Genomic DNA, 21021 nt, shown 5'->3' with positions numbered 1-21021 from the left:
GTCCAGGACCCTTTGGATGGCATCTCTTTCTTCTGCCATAATGTATAATATAATGAGACTCATCAAACTTGAAATGTTAATTTTGCCAAATTATGTGTAAGCGTAGGCATTGGGTAAACAGAATACTAAAAGTCAATTCCAGTTGTAATTTATCACTATAATCCAGCAGTTTCTCTTTGTATCATTCTCAGTAACATTCTTTAAGACCAGTAGAATTTCAGTTTCCCTGTTCCCAGCCACCTTGTTCCACAAGAAAGTGATTCTGGGTGCTTATACTACCATAATAAAACATTACACAGAGAACATTTCTTAAATGGGGAACTGTAATACAAATACTTTCTTCCATAATGTTTTCATTTGAACCAACCACTGATTTTCTAAATGTATTAAAGCCAGAAGCACTTTGTATTACAACAGTAGAAGTAACCATGCCCTCATTTTTATTAAATAATTAATAGTTATGGAAAAAGAGCCGTTTGGCTCAGTTTCTATTTTTTTCTGAATGTTTTAGATTGGTTACTGTTTCATTTTGTATCTGGACTCAATATGTGCATGTACAATACTTAATACATGTAATATTTCATAGAAAAGCATTAATATAGGAGGAAATAATCTCTTTGGCATATGTATCAGGAAGTGATCTTTAAATATATAGTCACAGGCTTTTTCAAATGGCATTTAACACCATTATTACTACTGCTGTTGGCTTTCATGAGCCAGAGAAGCAGAATCCACACAAATCACATAAAAGAGAAACAATGAATGTGAGCAAATCTCCTGCAGGGTCTCTATCTACCAGAGCTGTTCACAAGCTGTTTGTTTAATGCGCCTGTATTAAAAAATAGACATGGTAGAAAGTGCTGAGCTCCACTCCTTATCAACACTCAGAAGCCCACGCAGTCCCCATCCTAGCACCAGCAACAATATTCCGAGTTCCTGATAGTAAACCTAAATTATTAAATCATCAAAGCTACCCCTTTCTTCTTTGTTTTATTTGCTTCATTTCAACAGCAACTCCCCTTTGGCAATTTTTATTTGCCACAGAGGAACTTCAAGCTGTACCCACTGACTTCAAAGCACCTTAGTGGATCATCAACAGTTCCCTCCAGTGATTGAAAACTTAGCATGTCAGAGCTGTCCTAGTCCCTGAACAAAATCAAACTCTGAAGCTGTCAAGACATCAGAAGAGGAATCCTGCTCATACTTCTGTAAAGGTGGCTCTGCTGACCACTGCAGTGATGGACAGGTATAGAAAATGCCACAAGCACTGCCTTGAAATAAATATCCATGGCAATTGCAACAAATCTCCACCTGGACTACTACAGTTATTACTAATGCGTTTAGGTGACCAGTCTGGTTTCAGCACCCAAGGCTTAAATAGCTGACATCTGATACCACAAATCCTGGCTATTGGCTGCTTCCAGGAAATTTCCCATCTTCAGATTTCGTAATATTGTCTACAAATCTAGTAGCCTACTGTTTAAGGTATATGTACCTATTTATCAGGTCTATTTTGTATAACATACGTATTATTATTTAAATATATATGAATTACTGAATGCATATAGACTTATTTATGACTGTGAACAAATCTGTTCTCACCCTGTTTGGCTATGTATATTAAACAAGACAAACATACTGTTAACAGTGGCTACAGAGATGTTCCTTTAAGAAGCAGAAAGGGCACTGTGAACTGATACAGCCTTGTGTATACATGCAGTACGTATTCTAGCAAAAACATAATTCAGATTGCTACACCTTCCAAAGTTTGAGATAAAATTATGTAGCAGTCAGATATTTTCTTCATCCATTATATTCACTGTTTCATTAGTTTTTACAGATCCCTGTGTGCACATGGAAGGATAACTACATCTCTATGAAAAAAAGATCCTTTCTAATCCTTTACTTTGTAGTCTGGAAGTTAATATACAAACTATATCTTTTATTAAGAGGAACACATGCTTTGTATAGTACCCAAATAATTGTGTAACCCAGTTAGCACTAGTTCTTAACAAGAGGCATACCCTCCTTACAATGGATGGGGTTTTGTTGCAGATGCTTCTAATGCAGCAACCCATGTGCAGAATTCATGAGGCAGCAATTGCCTGCTCAAGGCAACTGTCCCTTCATTAGTGTGATGGGGCTAATGAAGACAATGGTAACCTTTAAAATTTTTCATTTCGCCTGTGATGCATATAACCTCCTGACACATGTTAGAAAATACTTGGAATATGGCAAATGCTATCATTATCTGAGAGGGGAAAGTTTTATGGGTCACCGCTGAAACTAACTGACAGTGAATTGTCAGTAGTTTCTTTAAGAGTCCTTTATGTAATTCTTCAGTATTGTGCAATAAGCCACTTTTACTGTGTCTCCTCAACTCCTCTATGTTCCTAATATAACAATATCCTTCACCATGTATGACGTTCCCCTAAATGATTAATTTTAACAACTTAAAGCACTCCACATCAGTTATGTGTCCCAAATTAAAGTTAAAAGGAACACAGACTAAATCGCAGGTTATGAGATTACATCATACCAAGAAGGATAAAATATCCATATTGTCTTGCTCTTATTCTGCCCATCTTTCAGTCTTAGGAACGTTGTATTTTGAAGCTTGTCCCCCTGACATTCATTCACCGAATCACCAGCTGGATGTGTTGGAAGATCTGGCTCACTGCATCCTCTCCAGACACAGAACATATCACCTCTGGGATATGTACAGATTCTATTAGTGCAAAGCCTCAGGCCTGACAATATCTTGCTGCAATGATTTTCTCTTGTGAGTGAATAGTTACCCACACAGATTTAATTAACAGCAGCAGTAGAGTATTCACTGTTATAGAACTCTGTGGTAAATTACTAATCAGAACTGCAGGCACACTGGAGGGAATAGAAAGCTGAGGAAATGATGAGATCAGTTTTAAACAATATGGAACAGGCATGAGCAATGTGAGCAACATTTATATGCAATAAATGCAGTGATAAATGTCTTGGAGTAAAATACCTGCATCTTCTCCAATAGTTTCACTAGTTAAATATGTGGGAGAAAAAAAAAATCACAGTTATTTACATGAGTGATTATTTTGACCTTAAATGAGGAAAATAACTTGGTTATTGTGTCCATGTCTAGTCATGCCCATGTCTGAGTTGAAATATTGGCAACTGGACATAAAAATATGTAAGCAGGGCAGAGAAGTTAGCAGCTATATTCTGGAGTTGAAATTAATTAAAATTAGTTAAATCACAGGCTTGGAATGGGCACACCATACCTTCTGCAGAGCTGCTGCTTTAGCACTTCTGATACATGCCCACCTGCTTAGTGCAATCAAGGTCACTGAAATACTCAAAGTGGTTTTCACTTACAGAGTGCCACTGGGACTCTTATCGTGCAGTTAAGCACTGTCAACAGTGTGCCATAGGCAGAGCTCCAGTGGGAGACAGCATTTCAGGAACTCATTGAAGTTCAGCCTCTGCACAATTCCTTCTGCCATAAGCAAAAGCAGTAATGTAGAGAAGAAATTAGCATATTTTCTGCCTTTAATGCTCAACAAAAATGATTTCAGCACCATGGAAATAATTGCTCACTAGAGCAAGAAGGTTAAAATGTTATCTGTGATGTCTTTTACGTGATGTTACATAAGTCCAAGAGAAGACCTCTTCCAACACCTTCTCATGGCTTGGATTTCTGAAGTATATTTTCCAAAACAGAGGGAAAATCATGGTAACTTTGGACCCCATGGAAAACAGAAGTTTGAGTGGAAAAAATCTCTCACTTTCTTTCTCTTTCATATCATACATAAACATTTGTTTCAGCTTTAAAATACTGCAGATCAAATATTTTTTCAGAGATATACCAAAGAAGTGTCTCTGTGTTACCAGTTTGGAAAAATTTTATGCAACAGGCTAGCAATATCTAAAAAAAAAACTGATTAGAGAAGAATGAGAAATTCACAAATCTGAACTCTGCAACTTAAACTGATTCTTTGCCACTAATTACTTCACATTATATATTCATGATGGGTAAATATATTACCTGGATGGTCTAGCCAGAGCAACAAATTTCAAATGAGTAAAAGTATGATGTTTAAGCTTGAAATATTAGGCTTTATTATGGGTACATCAGCAATATGGAAAGGACCAAGTTTCTCCTTGTGTTTGAATACGGGGATCTGCAAATTGTCATGCTTTTGCGGTGTAGTAAAACAATCTAATCCCTAGCAGTTGAACGCAAGTGCTAATGTTCTAATGTCTGGTAGAATATATCAGTGTAATCACCAGGATGAGCTATTCTTTTGTCACTCAGGTGAACGAACAGTGGGAAGACTCTGAATGGTCTCTTACGTCACATAAGTTTGTTACATCAGATCAGTATGTGACCAATTATCAATAATTTCATCACTTGCAATTATGTGAGCTAATAACTGCTACCTCTATCTTCCTGTCTGTCAGATTTTAGAAGAAAATACAAAATTGGTTGTATGTTTATTCACATCCAGAAATGTCTGCTAGCTCTTCAGCTCTAGTCAGGCAGCAAGAAATCTGTTAAGCTAATGGCATTTTGTAAGTTTATTTATTTATAAAAAAGAATTTTAGCACCATCATTTTTAAAGGTAGTTCAAATTCAGAAGAAGCTGAGCGACACTAGGCTTTTAGAAACTGCATATTATGAAAAAATCTAAGTCATGGCTGCGTCCAGTTAACCTTAGCTGTGCTTAAAAATAATAGAAAACATATCTAAATGGAAGAGCAACTTTGAAGAAGATAAAGAAATGTAATAAAGGAAAATAAAAATCTTGCATAGTCAGTTAAGCAACTAGATTTTAGGGCTACTTTACTGAATACACATGTAAATAATTTTACAACAGCAAAGTGTGCAGGTAGAATTGGAGCTTGCAGGTCATTGAGCATTTCAAATTCTCTTACTCTTGCCTTAACATTTCCTTTCAAAGTGCTAAAATCCTTTGTGCTGATCCACTGCCAGAATTATAAGCATTTTTTGATACTGAAAATATTTCTCTCTGTTTTAGTGGTTTAATAAACCACTAACAGCACATTAAGCCAAAACAAAATTTAGGATATGCATTTTTTCAGTACATCTGAGAAGACTTGAAAAAAAGAATAAAAGCAATTCCTGCATCATTTTCTAAAAACTCTATTAGATATTATCATTTTAATGCTTCTGCATCTACTTAGAAGAAATTTTTAAAAGCCTCTAAACATTATTTACAAAGTTCAGAAAAATCATGTAAAGAAAACAAGAGACCATTACAGAAGTATCATGTACAGACAGTTGAACTGTGGGAAGAGCGATGCTCATTATACGCTTGGATAGTGGTGCACTGGTTCCACTGTTTTGGAAATGGATACAGTCTATTAGTTCCAGTAGGGAGCATTCTAGTGGTGTATACATAAAATTAAAATGTTCTAAAAGGATCGAGATCTCTGTCAGCAATGCCATAAAGTGGAAAAATATGTTGGTTGTATTTTTCCACAGTTGTGCTTTCTCTTGGAACTAAATTTTGTATTTTGGGATCAACTCTATTCTTGCTCTTGCCTCCCACAATTCTGATGAGTTACCCTCTTCAGCTCAAACTTTTCCTTGCAGCTTCCATCACAAGCATGACTCATCACTGATTTCTTACTTTCCTGCTATACTAAACAACTCTTAGATTTTTGACTCACTTTGTTGGACTTCTTGATTTGTGCTGGATTTTTTTAGTTGTTGTTTTTTGACGTAATTATGAAGCAGTAGACATAGAATGGAAAAATACTTTATGGATTCCTCACTTATTATAATTGTATCTCTTTATGCAACCCAAGCAGAAATATCAGAAGATGGACCATACTTCTATGCATGAGTAACATTTACTGATATGAACAGCCCCATCAACATTGCGCTAGAGCTGAAGGACTATTAACATAAGTAAAAACTGCAAGGTCAGAACCTGACTTGGATAAAAAGCTTCAGTTTTAATGAAACCTCTACATACATCAAATGCACCACTTTTGTGGGAAAAATCTATTCATAATTCTTGCAAATAAATAACACGATGTCCATGGCATGTCTTTTTTGCAGATTCAAAGCAAAGAATAATGTCCAAACTAAATAAACTATTCTGCTTTCTTTCATTCTTTCTGCTAATGATATTCCACATTTAGATGACTCACCATAACCGTTAGTTGTGAATTAGTTAACCTCCATTTCTTGTTTGTCCATTAAAAATCATTAGTTGTTCATCAAAGAATAAATGGAGAAAAATAAAACAACCATAATATATTTTGTGTGTTTCACGTGTAAGATAGGGACTAATGATTTTAAAGTCAAATTAGGAGGGGGGGTTGGGTGGACACTCCCGAGAGTTCTGTGTGAATGGTGCAGCATAGTGCAAAGATGAAAGAGCATTCAAATTTGAAATGAAGCACAGCAGGTGGAGAGATTCACACGAATTTCAAACAGATATTCTTTGCTGGTGTGTTCATTAAAGCTCTTTTTTTTTTTCTTTCTTTCTTTTTTTTTTTTCTTTTTCAAGCATATCAGGATTATTTTAGGGGACAATTTAACCTAAATATTTCCAGTCATCTAAGAAGAGATCCCATATAATCAATGCTGCTGATGTCCCAGAGTTTTTTTGACTGCACAATGAATCCAGATGACATCTGGCTTCAGAAATATCCTGAGGATGGTGTGGCTGAATTGGAAAAGCTTGGGAACACCAGAGGTGATATGCATCTTTGTCAGGAATTGAGTTACAGGTGTTCACACTTCTACTGTCACTTGGATTTTGTCTATACCACAAGTTTTCCACTATCCTCACTGAAAGATGCTCATATCACTTCTGATAGAAAGGGAGCACAAAGGAAATTACCACAGCAGTGATAGACTACTGCTAGATACATGGCTACTGAAAAAAAGGTATGAGAAAATATGAACTGAATCAAGGTCATCCTCTAATAGAATAAGAAACAACCTGCTTCAGTAGAAGATGGCTGTATAGCAAAGTAAAACCAAAATTAAGTAGAAGTCACAAGAACAATCTCGTACCTTACTCAGCTGAAGGAAACAAAATATGATGGTTAGCCAATTGTAATTATTAAATTATGTGATTAAAACCTATCTACACACTCAGAAGTAGCACAGAGAGAGGATGGAGCAGCTCAAATAATGCCCTGCCCCAGCCACTTCCAGATGCATCTCTGAACTCTGATGCATAAGCCCAGAAAAGAGTTGAGTGGGAGCCCAAATGAGGGACTCAGGGGAAGGAATCCTACACAGGCTGTCCCAGAAGAACCTTAGCCTCACTGTCCAGGCATGCCCAGGCATAAAATTCATAGAGACAAGTGGACACCAGAACACCTTTTGGACCGAAGGGGAGCACTGTCTTGGGATTCAGAACATACTAGGATGTACAAGGGGTTGCACAGGACTTATTATGGAGTGTTTAGAGAAGGAACTAAAGGTGGTGGAGAGATCATGGTGGTTTAGGGAGGAAGATGTGTTGGAAAATGAAGGGATAAAAATGGCCAGTTACACTGTGAATAGTTTTTTGGTGGGTACCCTTGTCTGGCTATGTCCTACATCTGATCAGCACTGTCTGTCCCATCTTCTCATGAAATTCTTTTCTAACTCTTTTCATGAGTGATGGGCTCATTGTTTTGTGTGTGCAGGGTATGGGATGATCTCCTAGATGTATGTGGATGTATGCAAAGATGAGATGGGAAATGCATTTGGTGTCCTGGTAGGTAGGGGGTGAGGATGTTTCAAAAGGTGAGACGACGGATGTCTATTAGGAACCAGGGGAGTCTCAGCCAGCTCTACATGTGTGTATGCTGGTGTACTCTTGTGTAGTTGAAGCAGAACTCTGGCTTCATGGCGTCTTATGTCCAAGTGCCAGAAATTGGGCAAACTGGCATGGAGGGACAGCTACTGGGCCTCACAGCTTGGATATAAGGGGATTTACACTGTGCATGTGAGTGTATATTAGCACTGGCGGGCCTCCGTCTTGCTTGGCCAGGGAGAGGAGCAGTATGAGACCACTGATTCTGTCTGTGTTCATGTGAGTGCTCTGAGAGTCTGTTGTCTATGCATCTCAATGTATGTACATATATCCATGTAGTGCAGACATATATTTGTGTGTGCCTAGCATGCCTAGGGAATGCATGTTCGGCCTCACTACTGGCTGGACCTCAGGGTATGCAGCTGCAGGAACTTCATCTCTCTCAAGATGCCAGATTTGGCCTATTCCCCTAACGATATACTGAGAAAATTGTCTTTTCTTTGGACTAGGGAAGGGAGTGTAGGTGCAGAAATGATTAAATACTGCTTCAACAGATACAGAAAAGAACAAACAGAATAAAAAACCTTATCAATTTATGAAACATCGACATGGTCTCCTAGAAGATCGGTATCTGATTGGTTTTATCACTGTTTTCTGTACTGTGATAAACTTTTTTTCTTTTCTCTGACTCTCTGGGTCATACTGAGATGCTGAATGTAATCTCCTACCATTTTAGGTGGTTTTAACTGCTTGAACATCTTCTGCCTGAGATTTTCCTGCCCTGCTTCTGCTGATGGTTTTTTACCAAGCAGTCAACAAACAGCTCCTCCTCATTTCTTTTCATTTTTCCCTTCACAATTATGTTTGCTAGGCCTTTTGCTTTAGTCACATTGCCAAACCTTTCTAGCTTCTCTCTTTGCACTGTTGCTAGTACAGACTCATGGGATCCAATTACCGCAGATCCTACTTCTCTGTAATAGAGCTGTTAGTTCAGTGCATTGTATATGGAATCCATTGAATTCTGCAGAGACATCTGAATTCAAAGGCTTGAATTCTTCATTCTGTTGCTGCTGTTTGAGTTTCACCTGTTTCACACTGTTCATGCTCTTGAGAACACAATATTTCTAAGAAGTTTCCTCTTCTTTCCTCTCAGATCTACTAAGGGTGTTCTTGTCTTTCCAGGTTGTATTTAGGTCTGTGAGCACTGCTAGCATGAGAGCAATTCTTCGGATTTCTGTTTCAGGTTTCCTGTCTTTCATGGTAGTATTACTGAGATACTTGAATAAGTTCACTCATTCAGCTTTCTTGCTTTTGATGTATATCTCTTGTTCAGAGTCAGTAATCCTCACTGTCATTACATTGTTCTTTATTTTGTCTTGATCTTCATACCATACATCGTTGCAGTGCTGCTCAGCTTTGTCATTGTATTTGCACATCCTGTTCCCATTCCTCCTATCAAATCTAGATTGTCTTCAAAGGATAGATTGCCTATATTACCACTGTTATCTGATAGCACTCCTTCAAAGTTTTCAGAGTCTTTTGACATAACATGTTCAAGGAAACAATTGAAGAGATGTGCCAACAGGAGATATTACTTTCTTACACCAGCTGTTACATGGAACTACTTACTCAGTGTGTTGCCTTGAAGGACTTTACTCCCTGTACTGCAATAAAGGATTCTGTGAGTTGTCACTATTCTTTTGTTAATGTTGAGTGTCTTCGTCACAGCCCAGAGTGTTCCTTGCCACACATGATCAAAAGCTTCATTGAAGCCTATGAAGTTGCAGTGCAGTTCTACTTTATATTCTTGGTATTTTCTGTTTAATTCCTCAAGTACTTTGTGTCATTCCAAAACCATCTTCTTCCTCAGGTGATGTCTTCAGCAGATCAGGCAGATAGAGAATAACATTGTTGAAGTCCCTTTCCTGCAAGTAATTCCCTGACAGTTTGTGTGCATGATGCTTATCAATTGCAACAATAGCAGTATTTCCCTTGTTTTTGTTTTGTTTTGTTTTGTTGATTTTTTTTTTAACAAATGTGTAGCTTTTCCTGCTGAGTTTTCAAAAGTTGCAATTGCCTGCTCTTCATCTGATTCATCTGAGGCCGAACAAGTTTGTTTTGACACTTGCTCAGTTGCTAATGAACTAATGTTAAGTCAGCACTTACTTTTGTTACACAAACTCAGAACAGTCTCACAGTTTTCCTGCAATTTCTTTTGCTTTTTTGAAGAAATTCTTCTTTATCTTGAAAGATACAAACAATTTTTTTTATCAACCTGGTGACATTTTTTTTTCCTGTTCCTTCTCCTGATATTTTGTTGCTTGTTTATGTGTTTAACTTTTGTATGCTTGTTGGCAAGGTCCTCCTTGAAATTGGATTATTCTACCACTAACCTGAGGAGTCTTTCTGTGGTTCTCATATTCCAAGAGGTTTCCCAACCAACCATCTTATTGCTAATAAATTTATCACACTACATTAATTCCATCTCCTAGGCTACTTGCTTAGCTGCCTTGTAGAATCTAATGTATTAATTTCTTCTCCAACAGAAATCTTGTCAATTTCACTTTGGCCAAGATCCATGTAAAATGACTATATTCTCAAAGGCCCTGTCCATGGGTTTGCTAACCATGATGCCATAACACTTCAATGAGTCTCACTCTTCAAGAGCTACTGTAGTAAAGAGCTGACTGCCTCAAAAAAACTCCGACTCCTTGGATTCCTATTTTTCAACCACTTGTACCAGTCTGTCTATTATCAGTGGAAAATAAGATGGAATTGTGATCAAAAGTATCATGCTATCATAGTAGATGTACCTTCCCTAAACCTTTGTTGGAAATAATTTGAAGAGCTTTGAAAGAACTCAGATTCTGCACTTCTCCATGTAAATGATCAAGGACCTTCATCAACAAAAAACATTCTGTTGTTTCTTCTTATTTCAAGGTGTTGTTTGAAGTATCCTTAACTTAATATAAGTAAAGCTATTGAAAGATTTTTGCCTTGTACAGGAAGTGCAAGTTATATTGCACACTTCCAGTTGCCTTCTTTGCCTCTGGATAAGGGGCAAATGGTCAAGAAAGAGGGAAATGTAATGTGAAGCAACATAACAGCATGTTAGGTTTAGCTTACATGAGCAATTGAGCAATAAGTTATTCGGGGTTCTTTTTTTATATATATATATTTCTATATCTTGCTTTTCCACTCATGGCATAGCAAGTATATTAAAAAGCTGGAAAACTTAAATCATAGAAAGAAATTTTAATTTGTTTTACTGACACTATTTTTTCTCTAAGTGGTTGTTTAGTCACAGAAATGACAAATACCTTAGAGGTAAATACACTTCTAGAGATGTAAAAAATGGAGTGGTGAGAGGAACTCCTTCTATGGCTACTTTGTTAAGACTCTTCCTGGCTTGAATTTTAATAACTAAAATTTTAAACCTCCCAAGTGCAAGAGATTGTGTTATCACATAACATAAGGTTGTATGTCTTTTCTTTTCTGGATGTGGTATGATTAAGTTATTACAGCTGTGCAGTATTGCCAACTGGCAACATTTAAACTAAAAAGCTTGTTTGAATAACTGAATTTCAGTATAGGTATGACAATATATGAAAACAAAAAATAGCCATGAAAATTTTAATCAAATTTATACTGGTAGTAAGTTAGAATCAACACAGAAGTTGTGTTACGTGATAAGGTTAGGTTTATTTGCTCAAAATGGATTTGATCTTAAATTAAAATGTCAAAATAATCATAGTGGTATGAGAGTGGGTAATGAAAAAATAATAGTTGCAAATGACGCTAGCCAGAATGAACTATGCAAGATCAATGTGGATAGAAAATACTATATATAGTAACAGCAAAATTTTAAAGGTGTAAATGAAAGGCTCTTTTTTGGGCCTCAAATCTGCCACACCTGAACACTACATTATTGTCAGTCTATAAAGAGGTAAATGTCCTCTGCTTTTACTAACAGCATTTTTAACTGTACTTAAGCAAATCTGTGACTGTGTAACATTTTTAGTGAGATCAGTCAGAAAAAAACAGCAAAGGTCACCAGATCTAATTGGGCTCTAGCTAATCACAGTCTGATATGTTAGTTGAGGAACATGAATCCTGGTGAGTAATGTAAATTTAAACTCTAGACTGTTGCTACTAATGGAGTATAGTATTTGTTCATTTCTTTTATTATTAGTTCTAATTACATCCGAGGCCATTGACATGCTAATTAGATATGCAAGCTTCTGTTACTTTGCACGGCCCATGCAAAATTATCATATGTATTTGAGAGAAAGTGTGAAAGCACAAGGTGTATATAATTGGTTATTTTGAGATGTGCAGAATGGCTGTTTCCAAAGACATTTCCAGCCAAGCTTCACTCAGAATATTCTTTAAGTAAAATAAACAGGTCTGAACTTATTGGAATTTTCTATTTGCTGTCCAGTAAAATCTTATAGCTTTTAGGCTTTTATACAACTAAGATTTATAGCATCTATTCTCACTGTGCAGAGTCCCAGGATAATGTTAATAGATGGCTAGTTTTGCCAATAAATCCCTCAGGGGGAAGACAGAAATATCTGTTTCAGATGAGTTGTTCAGAACTAAATCCACATCCCAAAAGGAACATGGTACTTAGGCTTAAGAGACTCTAAAAATGTTAAGATATTTTTCTCCCAATTCCTAATAAAAAAAGAGTGAACCACTGTAAAATAAAGACCCATGGCTCCTGACAACTAATAGATCTGCTAATGAAGGGCTAGGGGACTCATTTTGTTGAAAGAGGCCTACAGTAATTTGTGAGGTACAACAGATGTTCCTCAGAGATTTTACTACTTCCAGCCCAGGAGGCTGGAAAGTCATGAGTGAGAAAGAAAACAGGTTACCACAATCCCTAAGCAGAATGTTAGAATTGTTTGGTTGATTAGAAGCATAGAAATTGATGTAAATAACACATGCACTGGTGGAATAGAAAAGGAAAAGAGAGAAATATAGAAAGAGATACAGGGAAATGTCTAGAGGGAGAGAGGGAGAAAGACGGGAATGGATGGAGGGAAGGCAGGCAGGCACTGAAGTTAGTGGTCTTCACTGGACCTCCTTTAGAGCCTAAGGAGAACCTCAAGTCAGTAGAAACTTTATACAATATCATGCTGTTAAAGAAAATGGATCTGTAGGACATGCAAACACTAGTGCAGCCAGCAAGATACACGCGTATTCTGAAAACAAGAATGGTTTTCATACCTCCACAGTTTGGAATAGATATTGTAAGTTGTATAAAATTCTTAAACAGGATGAAATTTGTGACCCATGTTCAGCTGTTATCTGCTCTAACTCCAGTTTTTCTTCTGAAGAATTACTTTCCCATTCTTTATACAAAATTTTAGGCTAAAAAAATAAAAAGTTAAATTTCGATTAGATTATAGGAAGAAATTTCTTGCTTAGATGGTGGTGAGGCCCTGGCAGAGGCTGCCCAGAGAAGCTGTGGATGCTCGGTCTCTGGAGATGTTTGAGGGCAGGCTGGATGGGGCTGTAGCAACCTGATGTAGTGGAATATATTCATACATGTGAAAGGTTTGGAATTACATGATCTTTAAGGTCCCTTCTGACCATTTGATGATTCAGCTATTCCATATCAACAATGAACAGCTGATAACCATTCTTTGGCACTTTCAAACAACATTGTCTTTGCTTCCTTTCATTATCATTAGTGACTCATAGCTCCTTGGTTCCCTTCTTCACCTATAGTACATTTTTCATTTCTATTCTTCTTGTAATATAAAAAAAAAATAATCAAGTAATCTGCCCAGGATTACATCAAATAATTGTTTAACTATCACATACTGAATTTCTTTGGATCCTGCTAATTTGAAGGGACCTAATTAAATGCTCATACTCACCTTTCCCATTGCATTTCTGCAGTGGTTACAGAATCTATTAGAAAAAGTGCTTTATAACTTTTTACAGATCTGGACAAGTATCTGAAGCATGGCTTTGTGAGCATTTCCTTAAATAAAGAAGATTTATTTGGATGCATTCTGACCTTGATGTTTGTTTAAATGTATAGCTAGTAAGCCAATATTGGTAACATTTAATTGAAGACCAATCTTGAAATCACAGTTGAAAGTATTGATGTTGCAAATGTTGAGTCTGAGATTAGCTGATCTAGGTAGATAACAAAAAGTAATAACATTTCTGGTAAACTCGTTTTGGTGCAGTATATAAGCAAGATATAAAGTACACATTTTCCCTTGTTTTTTTGGTTCTTCACACTAGGAAAGAAAAAGAGACTATATAGCCAAATAAAGAGTAATTGCAGCTTAGCTGCTCATATAAAGACCACTGCCTATTCAGCTACCAATGTCCCTTTTAGGACACATCAACTACCAGGATATCACACATGTCCAGTTACCTAATAGATTTTATCAATAGTCATCTTGCATCTTACCAAATGTTATTATGAAAGTTAACCAATCACACTGTCATCAAACCTTTATTTGAAATTTCTCTGTGATTATTCTGACATGTGGAATCTACACTGTTAGCAGGGTTTCAGGAGGAGTGCTTCTCCTGCAGATAAGCCCCTTTTGTCATTTCTATGTATTCTCTTCCAGCCAATAACAAATCAGTACTGCTGAAAGTGCCCATGGATCATCCTTGCTATGTTGAAGCAAATTTATTGGCCCAGTTTATTTGAACAGGAACAGGCAGTTCAGAATTTCTTGAAGGGGAAGATACAGATTCAAAGAACCATGGGAAGTTATCCATTTCATGTGATAAAAAACAACTCAGGATGTTTTTAGAATTTGTAAAGAAAAATGAAAGCACCACAGTCAAAGCAAGAACCAAAAAACTCTTCAAATTCTCCCTATGGAAGAGTCTATCTTTTTTCCATCGAGTATACAGGAAACCTATGAGATTAGCCTGCTGTCTTAGACATTTAAGTTCGTTGCCTAATGTTAAGTGGTGTGGAGGCAATTCTTCCTCTATTCCCAAAACATTTATAATTAATCAACTGAAAATCAGTTCATGAGAAATTCAGAGTAGGAAGTTATAAATTCACATGGGAAGGTAGCTGCAATCAGTAATCTAGGCTGCTCTAGCTGAATTTGTAAAATAAATGTACACAATGAATTATTCTACTTTCTTTTCAACTAATTTATCTTCCTTCAAGCTTTGATGTCATTTACAGGCATCAATACTTCTATTTAGCTGAATTACTTTCTCCAGCTTCTGCTAAGCCCCTAATTCCGCATAATTTGAGCAGTTCTAGCAAAACCAGTAGCAAAGTTTGCCTGCTGAAATGATAGAAAAACTGCTGCTATTTTGATCATTCTGTACGTATATTAGCTTTGGTTCATCAGCAAGTTGAACACTTTACTTTTAATACCACCTACACAGTAAAAGTTTGCTTGCCTTCAGTGCTCTCTTGCTTATGCTATCTATGGAAATATCATTAAGAAATTTATAAGGATAGTTCAAGACTTGAAAGTATATCTTTCCAGTGCTTTCTTTATGATTAATGTCTTAAAACAATGCAGCAATGTCAGGACTGGCCTCAATGTTTCCTGATTTTTTTCCTTTAATATTCAGAAATGTCAATATCAAGTAATATTTTGTAATAATTTATGTTGCCCTCATAGGGTGATTTGAAGGAAACCTTGATATGTAATAAGCTCCCACAATATTCCAACTGCAATCTTTTACTAATATATTATTTAGGCACCCAACTCATGCGATGTTATGACATTTCATTTCAAATATGTTAAGTATTTCTCAAATGCAGAGTCCAAATATGTTAAACATATATCTTATTTCTCTTAGTAATCAACAGTATCTTTTTGTCTCATAACCTAAGAATATGATCCCCAATTTAATGAAATGTAGAGAAACAGCTGCATTAACCTCAGCAAGGTTTGAGTCACGCCTATGGCAATTTAAAATGAGCATGTTATAGAAACTATTCGAAAAGATTTTTGAACTCAAGTCTGACCCTTAAGGTTCATCTTTGCTACAGCTTATGAATGTCTAAAAGATTAAACTTTCAAAGCAATCTGCAGGAAATACGTACAAAACCTCCCATATGTATGATTAAATAGTATGTGATTATTTTTCATGCTTAACTCCTAAAATTCCTCCCAAAGTGTCTTAACTGTACTACATACTAAAAGTGAATAAAACTGGAATCGAACTCAAAAACAATTTGAAACTTACAATTTTGTTTCAAAAATGTAAAGACCTGTTCTGGGCTGTGTATTATACAGCAGAAAACTTTGGAAATAATCAGAGAGTTTGGCCTTCATAATCTTTATCCAACAATGCAGTTACACTCTAATTATTACAGAAAACTTATTTTGCTGCTAGACACCAGAAGAAATTCTGAAGAATTTATCGCATTTATTACAAATAAATAAATAAATACATAAATAAAAATAATTTTAAAAAATTCCCAATTCCTCTGAAAGAGATTTCTAATAACAGTAAGAAAAAAAAAGCCTCATAATTTTCAGGGTACAATAGCAAAGACTTGTTGTTTGGTTTGTGTAATTGCCATGTTTCTAATTGTATATAAAAACTGTGTCTTCGGTATTAATAATGTGCATTGTGTGCTTTTGAGAACACTCACTGCAATTTTTACTTAGAAAGTCTGTAAAGATCAGTCCTGTAGATCATCCATATCGTGCTCAGATCATAAATATTTCAGGAGTATTAAAAACTCTACCAGTTCAAACTACATGATGTAAAAGTGCAGTAACTTTTTGAACTTCAAATAATGCTTGTGAAAGTCACTCTGCTTTACTGTTCTTACAGATTTCTTCTAGCACTGGTTTAGATTTAAAAAGATATAGATGTTGACAGGACTTAGGTGTAACAGTGACCAATTTTCTAGTTCATGCTAAGAAAATCACTTTCTTATTTCAGCAACACTGATAAAACGGGTTGGAAGAAATTTTGGGGAAGTAGGATTCTTCTCAGACAGCTGTTAGGGAAAGTTACAATTCATGTGATCTTGAAGGTTACTGTTTCTTTGTCATTCTAAATTCAGATCTGTTTATAGTTCAAAATTTAATAACTATACATAAAAATATTACAAATTCATATGTACTTTTGAAGTGTTTAAAGGAATTAAACCCAATTTTTTGACATATCCTAAAGCTCAAGGGGTCTTGTTTAGCATATTCATCAATGACCTGGATGAAGGGGTAGAATGCAACCTCATCAAGGGTATTAAAATCTTTTGGACATGAGAGAGAACAAAACATTTTTAGTCATTAGATCTGTTAGTTTACAACTTCATGCTCTGATAAAGCAGGACAATGAAATGCATTACAGAAACAGAGTACACACTTCACCTTGTCTCTAATGATTTACTTTTACTATATTCATCTCCATGTGTTCTGTACAGAATTGCATTTGACAGATATGGAAAAAAAAATTAACACCAAGTATTTGATCAGTTGCCTCTGTTGGTGAAAAGCAAACAAATACGCATGTTTGCATGTTTTTGACTGACAGTTTATTGTCCTACCATTGAGGAGGAACAGCAAATATTTTCTTAAAAAATTCATTAAAACATTTCCCTTATGTTATAATCATTTTCAGTTAAAACACAACAAAGTTGATTTTCATTATACTTTAGCCCTTTTTATTCTTTTTTTTTTTTTTTAATTATTATTACATAGAATATGAATTTCCAGATATCAAACATGGAATGTAATGTGACAATAACCATAGTAACCATAGACCAAGGAGACCATCGTATGACAGAAAAGACTGTGTTTGTATAAATCAAGTTTAATCCACCATGTTTTCTTTAAAGGTAAGGTAAGAATAATGAACTCTGTCACTCAAGCAACAGAAGAAAGGACCAAAAAAGTGAAGATATAGATGGAGATGCAAAAAGCAGTGAGAAGCTCACTGTCTCTGAGCAAGTGACAAATAGAGACTGGGGTTCTGTGAAGTTTAACCAGCAGAGAAGAAATAGAGGCTAAACATTGACTTGGAGAACAGAACAAAGTTCAGACAGGAACATCAAGATAAATGGAAGAGAAAAGGCTAGCATAAAAACCACATGACCTGCATTTACTGAACAACAGAAGCTGAACAGCAGATTAATTAAAAATAATAATAATAATTAAAAGAACACCAATCATGATGATGAGAAAATGGCAGGAGGATTAACAAGCTAGACTGGGAATAGCTATGCCACACTGGGCAGCAATGGAGAGAGAGGTGCTGAAAGACTAGGTGGGATGACAGAGAAGAGAAGCTATTAGTCCCATATGAGAAGAGATAATAGAGTTAGCTATGAGACATTGCCCAAGCATAAATAAAAGACACTGCATAGAAGAGAAGGGATGATGGTCAGCAGACAGGAAAAATTACTGAAAATGGAGCTCCAAGACAAGAGGTAGCTTTTTGTGACTGGGGAATCTTGGATAAAGACTAACAAGCCTGTCACTAGAAAATACTAGAAAATATGAAGAGAAAATTCAGAATGGAATCTGCTAGGAGCAAGCATATGTATTGTGAAACTGAGGATGAAGAGGATTTTTAAACAATCCAGGGAGGAAACATACAGGCATCGATTATTTTTCATGTCAAGACACAACACAGTTTCCAAATGCAGCAGATCAAGGGAATTACTCCAAGCTGAAGTAAATAGTAAGAGACACAACCACTTCAAATCATTTCCAGTAGAATTGTTTCAGCCACTGGAGAAGGACTCTAGAGACTGCAATCCTCCTATCGGGCTGTTTCTCAGAGGTAGATCATAGCTAACTATCCAGTATTTAAAATGAAATATATTACTTCTTGCAGTAGGTGGACCTTAAAATATACATATTTCAAGATACAAGATGCTGGTGCCACATAGTATTCTGCTGGACATTATTAATGATAATGGGAAAGAACAAATCTAAAACTGGAACAGCAAATTAAATACAGACAAACTCAAAAGGAAATTTCTAAAATCTACTACAGAAGATAGAGCTCAACTCTAGAGTGGAGTTACTCATTCATTAAACAGCACACATTTAATATTTTCATTAATAACCTTGGAAAGAGAAATGCAGAGGAATTTTGGTTGCTGATGCAAAGCTGGCAGCACTATGAGCATGGGAAAGATCAGATCCTTACACTGGAAGGGCTCCATGACATTAAAGGAGTGGAATAATAGAAAGACGGATGAAATTTAACTGTAGGAAGTAAAGGTCATTCATGCAGGGACTAATAATGAGAATTTCTTCTGTAATCCAGGAGCTTCTCAGTTGGAAACAATAAAGAAGGAAAAGCAGCTGGCTCTGTTAATCAGTCACAGAATGTCTATGAGCCACCAATGCCATGCAACCATGAAAAAGCAAATGTGATTCCAGACAATATAACAGAAGGTTATGGAGCATACCTCACAGAACCATGGTGTCATTTGTACAGTCTTAATAGTAATACACCAGCAAGTGGTAGATTAAAGAGCAGATACAGACATTTGCTAAATGAAATAACCAATGGACTCAGATTCTGAAAAATGATTAAATGATGACAGTTTTGGAAAAGAAAGAAAGAAAAGAAAGGAAAGAAAGAAAAGAAAGAAGAGAAAGAGAAAGAAGAGAAAGAGAGGGAGGGAGGGAGCAGGGAGGAGGGAGGGAGAGAGCAGGGAGGGAGGGAGGGAGGGAGGGAGGGAGGAAGGAAGGAAGGAAGGAAGGAAGGAAGGAAGGAAGGAAGGAAGGAAGGAAGGAAGGAAGGAAGGAAGGAAGGAAGGGCGAGCTATAGCATTGTTAATCTCTATTATTGTTCACTATAACCAGAAATGAAAGAGAGAAACCGGTCCCCATCATTTTGATGCAATGGAATTGCATGAAATTATACAGGTTCAACCCCAGATAAACATTTATGCCCATGAACAATTGCAAATCAACACACTGTTATTGTACTTTGTATTCTAAACTATTGGTTCAGTAGTTATCCATTTGGTAACCTGAGAAGAATGTTTTGAATATACTTACAATGGCATATTCAAATTCATATTCTGATTGAAATTTATCTTGATAGAAACGGTCTAATAGGAATGTAGAGCAATCAGAATGCTGCTACACAGATATTTATTCTCTGTTTAGTTAAGTTGTTAATGTTCTCTTAAAAGCACAATCATTACCAGACATCTTGGATGTGTAATCACTGTTAATTACCTGTACTGTTTGTAGTTACATGCATGAAGACTTGTGATAGAATATCTCCCTCCTACATGTCAGCTACTAAAGAAATATCAGAGTTAATTGCCAAGAGGCTATATGGCATAATTTGTGAGCTGGGAAGAAAGGACATGATTGAAAGTAGGCATTGAGAGGAAGTACAGACTTTCCAAGGGCAAAATCAGTTTTCAGAGTAGTGAAGTGTAAAGACCCTGATCTTCTCACAGTTAGGTTGTGGTCAAGAAGTAGAAATGAGTCCCTGAGGATTTTCCTTTGCAGTATAAAATTTATCATCTATTCTTCTTTCACCAAGATTTGCTTGCTTCTTGTTTATAATTTTTAAAAGAATATTCCTTGGAGCTTTATCCCAATGTAGCCCTTTTTTCTAATAAGAAAGCAGGAAGAGAAGAAAGCAATTTGTAGGCAATCAGTATGAATTATCTATTTCATTTAAAATCTTTCAGAAGGCTTAAGTACAAATCAGATGAATATTTATCATCAGAAAACTGCAGAAGAGTTAGATGGACAATTTATTGAAATTGTGTGAAAGAAGTAACTTTTCTGAGTGCACCCAAGTACGGAGACCAAACAGAAATTTAACAACAAAATTACATGCATATGTTATTTGTATTTATCTTGTTGAAAGAACAACACTTTCTCCCTAAGTTATTATAATTCAGTTGATTTACACAACCTTAAACTTTATTTCCAGTAATGAAAAATTCTGTGTAAGCACAGGCAGTATGTGGACACTGTTAAATGTCTCCTTATTATATAAAGACAGTACAGCTACAGCTGGCTTGTGAATCATAGAATCATCATAGAAACATAGAATGGCTTGGATTGGAAGGGACCCCAAGGATCATCAAGTTTCAACCTCCCTGCCACAGGCAGGGTTGCCAGCTGCTAGATCAAGTACTAGATCAGATTATCCAGGGCTTCATCCAAGCTGGCCTTAGAGACCTCCAGGGACAGGGCATCCACAACCTCTCTGGGCAACCTGTTCCAGAATTTCACCACCCCCTCAGTAAAAAACTTACTCCTAGTATCTAAATCTCTCCTAC

The sequence above is a fragment of the Gallus gallus genome, chromosome 1 (genome assembly GCF_016699485.2).
Source record: "Gallus gallus isolate bGalGal1 chromosome 1, bGalGal1.mat.broiler.GRCg7b, whole genome shotgun sequence".
NCBI classification, from domain to species: Eukaryota; Metazoa; Chordata; class Aves; order Galliformes; family Phasianidae; genus Gallus; species Gallus gallus.
This window is presented reverse-complemented; position numbering follows the sequence as displayed.